The sequence below is a fragment of the Squalius cephalus genome, assembly GCF_949319135.1.
Source record: "Squalius cephalus genome assembly, chromosome: 13".
Classification (NCBI taxonomy): Eukaryota; Metazoa; Chordata; class Actinopteri; order Cypriniformes; family Leuciscidae; genus Squalius; species Squalius cephalus.
In genome coordinates, this window is record NC_137134.1 from 10897745 (window position 1) to 10907527 (window position 9783).

Genomic DNA, 9783 nt, shown 5'->3' on the forward strand with positions numbered 1-9783 from the left:
GGAGCAGAATCAAGGGCTGAAGCGGCTCTGGAGCAGAATCAAGGGCTGAAGCGGCTCTGGAGCAGACTCATGGGCTGAAGCGGCTCTGGAGCAGAATCAAGGGCTGAAGCGGCTCTGGAGCAGAATCAAGGGCTGAAGCGGCTCTGGAGCAGACTCATGGGCTGAAGCGGCTCTGGAGCAGAATCAAGGGCTGAAGCGGCTCTGGAGCAGACTCATGGGCTGAAGTGGCTCTGGAGCAGAATCAAGGGCTGAAGCGGCTCTGGAGCAGAATCAAGGGCTGAAGCGGCTCTGGAGCAGAATCAAGGGCTGAAGCGGCTCTGGAGCAGACTCAAGGGCTGATGAAGCGGCTCTGGAGCAGAATCAAGGGCTGAAGTGGCTCTGGAGCAGACTCATGGGCTGAAGTGGGCTCTGGAGCAGAATCATGGGGTAAAGCGGGCTCTGGAGCAGAATCAAGGGCTGAAGTGGGCTCTGGAGCAGACTCACGAGCTGAAGCAGGCTCTGGAGTAGAATCAAGGGCTGGAGTGGGATCTGGAGCGGACTCACAGGCTGGAGTGGGCTCTGGAGCAGAATCAAGGGCTGGAGTGGGCTCTGGACCGGACTCATGGGCTGGAGTGGTCTTTGGAGCAGACTCATGGGCTGAAGTGGCTCTGGAGCAGAATCAAGGGCTGAAGCGGCTCTGGAGCAGACTCATGGGCTGAAGTGGCTCTGGAGCAGACTCATGGGCTGAAGTGGCTCTGGAGCAGACTCATGGGCTGAAGTGGCTCTGGAGCAGAATCAAGGGCTGAAGCGGCTCTGGAGCAGAATCAAGGGCTGAAGCGGCTCTGGAGCAGAATCAAGGGCTGAAGCGGCTCTGGAGCAGAATCAAGGGCTGAAGCGGCTCTGGAGCAGAATCAAGGGCTGAAGCGGCTCTGGAGCAGACTCATGGGCTGAAGCGGCTCTGGAGCAGAATCAAGGGCTGAAGCGGCTCTGGAGCAGAATCATGGGCTGAAGTGGCTCTGGAGCAGACTCATGGGCTGAAGTGGCTCTGGAGCAGAATCAAGGGCTGAAGCGGCTCTGGAGCAGAATCAAGGGCTGAAGCGGCTCTGGAGCAGACTCAAGGGCTGATGAAGCGGCTCTGGAGCAGAATCAAGGGCTGAAGTGGCTCTGGAGCAGACTCATGGGCTGAAGTGGGCTCTGGAGCAGAATCATGGGGTAAAGCGGGCTCTGGAGCAGAATCAAGGGCTGAAGCGGGCTCTGGAGCAGACTCACGAGCTGAAGCAGGCTCTGGAGTAGAATCAAGGGCTGGAGTGGGATCTGGAGCGGACTCACAGGCTGGAGTGGGCTCTGGAGCAGAATCAAGGGCTGCAGTGGGCTCTGGACCGGACTCATGGGCTGGAGTGGTCTTTGGAGCAGACTCATGGGCTGGAGCGGGCTCTGGACCGGAGTCACGGGCTGGAGCGGCCTCTGGAGCGGACTCATGAACTGGAGTGGGCTATGGAGCAGACTCTCTGGCTCTGGAGCAGGCTCATGGGCTGAAGTAGGCTCCGGAGCGATCTCGCGGACTTCTTTTTGTATTTAAGACTGAGATCTGCGCTAAAAGCTTATGGAGTACCCTGGTTGACTAAAATATATCCTCATCCTATGATAAACTGGAAAGATTCCAGTATGGTTTCTAGAGGTATTGTGAGTATAATTTATAAATCACTTGTGGTACGACAGTACTCAAACATTCTGACTGAGGACTTCTGGGAGAGCCAACTTAACACCGTGATTGATTGGGACACTGTCTGGGGGAATTGTTTTGCTACCTCAAAAAATCTGGCTCACTAAATTATACATTATAAGTTAATTTATAAAGCATATGCCATTCCCTGTTTATTGTATAAAATGAAAAGAAAGTCTGATCCTTTGTGTCACGTGTGTAAGGCAGGCTGTTCTTGAATTGAGCCATTCTGGTCTTCAGTCCAGGACTTACTGACAGATCTTCTGAGGACTCCAATCCAAAAGGAACGTTTGATTTTTCTTTTGCTGGATGATTCTTAACTGTCCCTGTCTGTCCATCAAAGGAGGATTCTGTCTGCTGCCCTTACTGCTGCTAAAAAGGTTATTCTAAAATTGTGGTTGGAACCATCCACCCCAGCCATGTCTCTTTGGATGTCCAATTTGCTGGACATAGCTAAACATTTTGCTGGACCCCAGCTAAAGTGCACTGCGACGCTAGAAGGATAATACCATTATTGAGGAAACCTTATTGAGATTTTATCAAAAAGATTGAAATCTTGAGATTTTGAGACTTTGAGATCCTTCTATATATTGTTTTGGTCACAGTTTTATTTAATTTTATTGTTATATTATTAATTTATTTTTGATTTAGTCTTATGATTGTGGGCGAATCTTAGGCTTTGTTGTAAATAGTTATACACATAAAATGTTTAATAAATAATGAGCGCTCAGAAATGCAGTGTAGATATGTACAAGACTTCACAATCAATAGCTATGTTTCCATCACCCTGTTTTTATGCGCATTTCGAAGTATCACACCAGAAACGAGAGACTGCAAGTCATACTTGACAGCACCATGGAAGTGAATCCGAGGTGATGATACGTTGGATTCAATAGTAGAGATTTCATAGCCATTTCATTCTTAACCAACATACAGTTGGAAAAACGGAATAAAACTTGTGCGTTTGAGCAACCAAACTCACATCTCCAAACCGGTAAAACGGTAATGGTCCAAAACAGTAGTGATGTCTGGTTCGTGAACGAATCGTTCTTTTAAACCGGTAACTAAATCGAACTGAATCGTTTAAAATAGTTCATGTCTTGAGTCAGCGCTGATCCACAGTTTTCTAAAGTTATTTGCTTTCGGACGTGCCTGAAAGTCTCTTCGACTCTAAATAAACCAATATCCCGGAGTATATGTTACTCCAGTACAGCTGATACTGTTAGCTGATACAGTACAGCTAACACGAGCAGCTAATGCTGAGCATGCGTGTACTGCCGAACAGAAATTAACCAGATTAAATACATCACAGTTTAGATATATGTATGGCTGTGAAGTAGTTAATCTAGTTCAATTATTATTTTATTTTTTTTGGCAAGTAGAAGTTCTGATTGGCCAGTAACTTAAAAATTTAGTAGCCAAATTGGCCTGTGAGTGAAAAAGTAATTTTCAAACCCTGCTTATTTCTCCTAAATGTGAATTTTTGTCATTGTTTTGGAACACACCAGCTTATTCATAACCTTAAGACTAACATATTCATACTAAAAGCTAAAAAACAGTAAATTTTTATTTCAGGGGTTTAAATTGCGTTAAAGAAATGTACGCAATTAATACAGCATCCGTTTTTTCAGGCATCCTTTGGATAGCGTCCTACATTATATGATCACGCTCTTCTTCATGCAAATGCTTTTAAACCATTCAAGCGCGACAAGACAAAAGAGAACGCGCTGGCTGTGAGTGTCCTCCTGTCTGTGACACACACACACACACACACACACACACACACGACGCACAGAAAGACGCGCACCAGTATTGTGCGCACATACAGAACACCAGAGTTCTCTTTTGCGCTTGAACGTAAAATAACACACACTTATGCCAAAATGTCCGTTTTGTCGAGTATCCTCATAAGAGCAGTCTTAAATCATTTAAATAAAGTCTTAAATGTAAATGAACGAAAAGAGTTATCTAGCCAGAGACGATAGCTCCTCAGCAGGACGACTCTAAGAGCAGAGAAGGCCTGCCACACTTACACCAATGTGGTCTTATTCTAAGAGCTTATTCTCAAAGTGTGAAAAGTTCATAGTGCAGAGCTCAGACAAAGGGCCTAAGATCAACTCTTCGTTATCAAGAGGGCCATTTTTCAGTACTACTACCCGCAAAGCTGTTTGCATGCAGGCCTCAGCAGGATGACTCTCCTAAGGAGGCCTACCATACCTTTTAAAGGGATATTTCAGGATTTAGCATTAAGCTTTGTCAGGGCCGTGCACAGACCTTTTGAGGGGCATGTGCTGAAACTGAAAAAGGGCACCCCCCTCCCTTTTTTTATATCAAAATTATTTAGTAAGCCTACATAAAAGGAAGAAATGGTCACGTCTTCATGACAAATTCAATAACACAAAATAATAGTCTCAAAAGCTTTAGATTTATTCACGATTAATAACAACCATAATAATAATATAGATAATATAGATAAACAGGGTTTTAAGGGCCTCTTAACCTAAATACAACAGCAACCTTCTGTTGCTCTTGTGTACTCCCTCTTTTTTAAATTGCATTTATAGAAATATATGTCAAAAATACTTGACTCATACATAAACATGTTAACCAAATAATACAAATTAGCTTACAAAACCAAACAGAATAGCTAAAAAATTCTGTTTTTTTTTTATTGAACTTTATGCACTTTTTTTATGAACTTTGCAGAGAAATATATATATATATATATATATATAGAGAGAGAGAGAGAGAGAGAGAGAGAGAGAGAGAGAGAGAGTTCAGATGCAAAAGCCTCTAAGTGCCATCTGAAAATTTCTTCTAGAATGATAATTTTTATCAAGCTCGTATATTTAAGTTCAGTAATTTCACTTAAATGACAATTAATAGCTAATTTTCATTGCCATTTAAGTGAAATTACTGAACTTAAATATATGAGCTTGATAAAAAAGATCATTCTAGAAGAAATTTTCAGATGGCACTTAGAGGCTTTTGCATCTGAACTCTTCATATTCTCTTTTTTAGCTATTCTGTTTGGTTTTATAAGCTAATTTGTATTATTTGGTTACCATGATTATGTATGACATTGAGAAGAGGGGAAGGTAGAGCAATGAGTCAAGTATTTTTGACAAACTATTTTGAAATATAATTTGAGTAATTATGTCCAAATAAATGGAGAGTATAGAATAATATAGATTATAAATTAGCTAGATAGCGAATACATGCATATTAACAGCCTTGAATTAACCATAATTGAATATTATTACCATAACATGATTAGCCTAAATGTTAATAAATTAAGTGTATCAGCAATCATAAATCAAAGAAGAAATTTCTTAGAAATATGTTACCTAGGTGATGAGGATCGCTTTGTGTAGGCTAAGTTCCAGTACGAAACAGCGCGGGGGCGCACCTGTTATGATTTTCCAATGGTAAAAACAAACTATACGTTGTTGTATTACTTATCAATATATAGTTTTTGACCAGCGAATGTGTGCAAATGTGCATTTTTTTGTCCGTCATTAAAACGGCGCAGGCGGTATCACATTACATTTTCATCAACAGGTTACAAACTAGTTTGTTTTTCCTGTTGTAAAATACATTTGGCCAAAATCGCATTTTATAAAAGATGAAATACTACTGTATGCACAGGATATTTAAGTTATTTGCGTTAGGCTATGTATTGGCTATGAAGATGGCAAATGCTAGCCTAGACCTCTCTCTCAGGCGACGTCCCACATGTCTCAGTCAGTGAGTCATCAAATAAATAAAATATGAGCCTTTAAAGACATAGTGTTTAGTAGTACTTATTCAAACAACAAGATATTTATTTACCTTTCGCAAAACTTCGTTCAGCTGCTGTCTACTGTGCGGCTGCTGTGGAACTTCAGTTGATTCAGGAGGAGGCGGAGTTATCAGCTTACTGACAGCTTGAGGATCGAATAAGATTTACACAAGCTCGGTTTAAGAACTTTCATTGGCTAAATATTTGTAAAACAGACAGACAGACGTAAAGGATGATACTAGCATTGATTTAAAAAAGAAAAAAAAAGAAAAAAGAAACACCACCAAAAAAAGGGCACTTCGGAGTGTGAGGGCAAAAAGGGCATGTGCTCTGCACAGGTTGAGCCCTACCTGTGCACGTGCCTGAGCTTTGTATTAGTAGAAAACCTGTAGTATTTTCGAATTACCGTGCTTTCCACCCTCATATCCCCCTGAGACGAGAGATTTATGTATTTTTTGTCTGGAAAAATCCAGAATTTTTTGGCCAGAGGCTAAAGACTACAGCCAGTAGTAGGGGCTGTCCCGCATGTTTTCAACCTGCCCATAGAGGGGGGGATCTTACTCACAGAATGTACACATAGTGTCAGCCATCTTTTTTTGGAAGCTAAGCTAGCAGGCTCTTGTTCTGTGGAGAAAGCTGAGTAGTAGGGGTTACCATCCTCTTTTTCCCGGACCTGTCCGGCCGTCGAGATCGTCCAAAATGTTCGGGATTCGGCTTTTGCTTTCTCTGCAGTTGCCATTCATTGTTTACATGCACACCTTTTGTTTCAATCTAACTGAATTCATTCCGATTGGTGAATCTGAATGTAGTGTTTACATGAACGCTAAACAAGTGATCGGTTGATGTGCGTTTTAACATTGCTAAGAAAATTCCCGCTCCTCCATGAGAGATATGAGACCGGTGCATCTCACAGGTGTCGCTCATCAGTAATCACGCCACCGGCCTCGCGCCGTTCTCCCACTGCCCTCAGTCTCGTCCTGCTCGCCACAGTAAACATAATGAATGGTGACTGTAGAACGCAAAAGCCGAATCCCGGACATTTTGGGCGATCTCGAAATCCCGGGCATACTCGTCACGGAGACTCACTAGTAGCCTAGTCTTGTTGTTTAACTGTGCGCTCTTTCCGGTAGACCTGGCTTGGGAGTGGCCTCGTAGAGCAGTGAAGCAAGTGCATTCTGGGAGTTGTTGTCTTTCATCCACATAAGCCACAAATACATTTTCTGGCTTTTCTCAGTCTAGAAAGCTCCAAATTCAAAAATAATTTCACATTTCTTCTACATAAATGACCCATTTTAAATACACATTCATCTTTCCAGAGGTGAAGTATCCCTTTAAGAACCAGCTAAGCTCTAGCTAGGCGCAACACAGAGCTGAAGAAGCGAAGGGCCTAAACACAACTCTCTGAATTAAGAGAGAGGCCTCCTCTCGATGCAGAGACCAGATCTATCTGCTCGGAACTCTGGAGGATGGAGGCCTCAGCATGACAACTCTCAAAATGAGAGGAAGCCTACGACATCCTTATGTGCTTTCTCAGAAATATGGCTCATACTACTACGGCTACTCAGCTTAACGACCCTAGACTAAGGGGAGTACTGGAGTCTGCATTTGAAGGAGGCCTGGCCATATAAGGGAGGCTAACACAGGAAGCCTGTCACCTTAACACACCTGCCTACTGGAAGCATAGAGGCCCAAACTTTCTGAGGGCCTGCTAGAAACTCAACAAGAGGTTAAGTACTCTGCATAACGACCCAGGGGAACAAGGGGAGTACTAGGCTTACTCGGCAGCTATCCGTGAGATGGAGCACTCTTTATAATATAAATCCCATAAATACATCAGCCCATGGCGGTATACGTCTCTAAATTCGAGACAGTGGTCAAATAACCTCTCTTAGGATGACGTAGTACTCCCCTATTTAGCAGGGTATTTATAAAGAGTGCTCCATCTCACGGATAGCCGCCGAGTAAGCCTAGTACTCCCCTGGTTAGCAGGGTATTTCTATGGGGAGCAGGGCCTTAGCAGAGAGACTCTAAGAAGAGGAGGCCTGCCATACTCACACCCAAGTGGTCTTAAACTAGTTTTTCTATTGTGATAAAACAACTATGTTAGATAAATCCAGCTCAGAGCCTGAGAGGCAAAGGACCAAAAAACTCTCTGCCATTTAAGAGAGTGACCCCTTATCTACCTCTACCTGCAGCAGGGCCGGGCTGCCTGCATGGGGCTCTAAAACCGGAGGCCTCAGTATGATGATTCTCGCATGAGAGGAGACCTGAAAAAAAAAATCACTAAGTGAATTAAAATTTATAGACACTCTGTCGAGCTCTAGAGAGCGGAGGCCTCAGCAGATAACTCTCTGGAGTGAGAGGAAGCCTAACCATGCCTATAAGCCCACAGGGAGGAAACCTGTTACCTGTGCTTATCACTACTCAAATTAGCTGACTTCAGATCTGGGCTACCAGAGTAATAGTAATTTGTTTTAACTGGAGGAGGCACCTAGTGCCAGCTACTCTGCTAATGGCGCTGTGAGGCTACAGGGGATGTTTCTCAGTATGATCGGTTGGTCTTTTGGTTGGTCACACAAAAAAAGTCATCATCGGTTCAGCTCGTTGGGTCTAATGTTATGGACTAAGGGGGAAAAAGGAAAAGGAGGGTGTGCACAGGGAAGGAGGCGATTACCTGCCTCTGCTTGTGCCAGGACGCTCGCTTCTGGCCTATGCTACTTCCCTGACACCATGCATCTTCCTCCTGGACTCGCGCCGCCTCGTTGACCTACTGCTGCCAGGAGGAGGGGCATGAGCGGCAACTGAGTCCCAGTGGCCCCGTCTACGATCCTCGGAACGAGACAGGCCAGGACCCCCAGGCTGTCTGGGTGTGGGCCTTCACGGCACGGTATGCAAGATCTGTATGCCACTGAGCGCGTCTTCGCCTCCCTGAACTTTCCGACCACCGCCTCAACGGAGGTCCCGAATAGCTCAGAGGGCGAAACTGGGGCATCGAGGAGAAAAGCTTTCTCTTTCTCCCCGATGCCTGCCAAGTTCACCCACAGATGCCTCTCCTTGGCCACCATGGCCGTCAACGATCGTCTGATCGCGGCAGCCGTCTGTTTGGTGGCCCAGAGAGCCAGGTCTGTGGTGCGGCGCAACTTAGCCACCGCACCTGGGGTTAAACCCTTACCCTGCCATTGTGTGCAGCGCAGCCTGACCTGCCACCGCGTATGCCCTGCCATTTAGACAAGATGTGGTCTGAAGTGGTCTATATGGCAGGGTTGGAGCTCTTAGTGTCGATGTCTACCCTTGCGAGAGATGGCTTGTAAACGTCTCCTCAACGGGAGGCATCGACACATACCTGTGCTTTCGCATTCCCTCTGAGATTTCCACGATCTGAGTCTCCACTCGGCCTCGGAATGAGCGGGACCCGAACCACAGGGCAAAGATGAATGTCCCTCCTCCCTTGAGAAAAGAGACAGACAAGAATGGACACAGTTTGCGCACACCGTCCCCTCAAGGACAGCGCGTGCGTGCTCTTCACCCAGACAAAGCACACGTAAGTCGTGAGTGTCACTAGGTGTGAGAAACCTCTCACATGGATCGGCACACTTCCTAAAGCACTTGTTTCCGGCCATAATTTTTTTCGTAACTCAGTGTCAGTGAAACAGTCCCTGAAGACGAAAAGAGGATGACATGTTCTCTAGGCGCCCCTTTTACACTTCCTGGTTGTGCTAGAGGATGACGTCATGGCTGAATACGATTGTCGTGATTATACAGTGTTTCAGTCATCAGTCATGCTGAGGCGTTCCCCCTTTCCTTTCGAAAGGAAACTTCTCACTGCTCTTGACTAAATAACTTTTGATCATTTATGTGCAAATTGTTTGATAATATTTAATTTCTTTATGATCTACCTGTTAGACATTTTCTGTATGTTCTACCTGTTAGATAGGTCAATATGACATATATTATGGGTTTATGTGAGGATTGTTTGAAGTTCACTTAAAGGTGAACTAAGTAACTTTTTTTACCTTAACTGAACAGCTTCGGAGTCATTGGAATGGTTATATTACTTATTTCGGGTTGAATGGTGGTCGTTTCGCACCCCCCTGGTGCCCGTGAGCGGAAAATCCGCACTTGCAACTTTGAGCCGGCGGGCCGCCGCGTCAGGAAGTATCGCGTGATATCAGGTCTCGCGATGTAAACAATTGCTTTACGGCCAAAAGAAATCTGCTAAAATGCTGTCATTATTGCGCTCCCTCACGCTGTTCGAACCCGAATGAATAAGACGTTTTAAAGAATGTCCCATCTGCTTTGA

The 9783-nt window shown here is 44.7% G+C and overlaps 1 protein-coding gene across 1 annotated transcript in view; it reads left to right on the forward strand.

Annotated features, from left to right (window-relative positions):
• The window catches only part of LOC307169343 (uncharacterized protein), an 83903-nt gene that overhangs the window by 49706 nt on the left and 24414 nt on the right, over window positions 1-9783 (forward strand). The window lies entirely within an intron of this gene.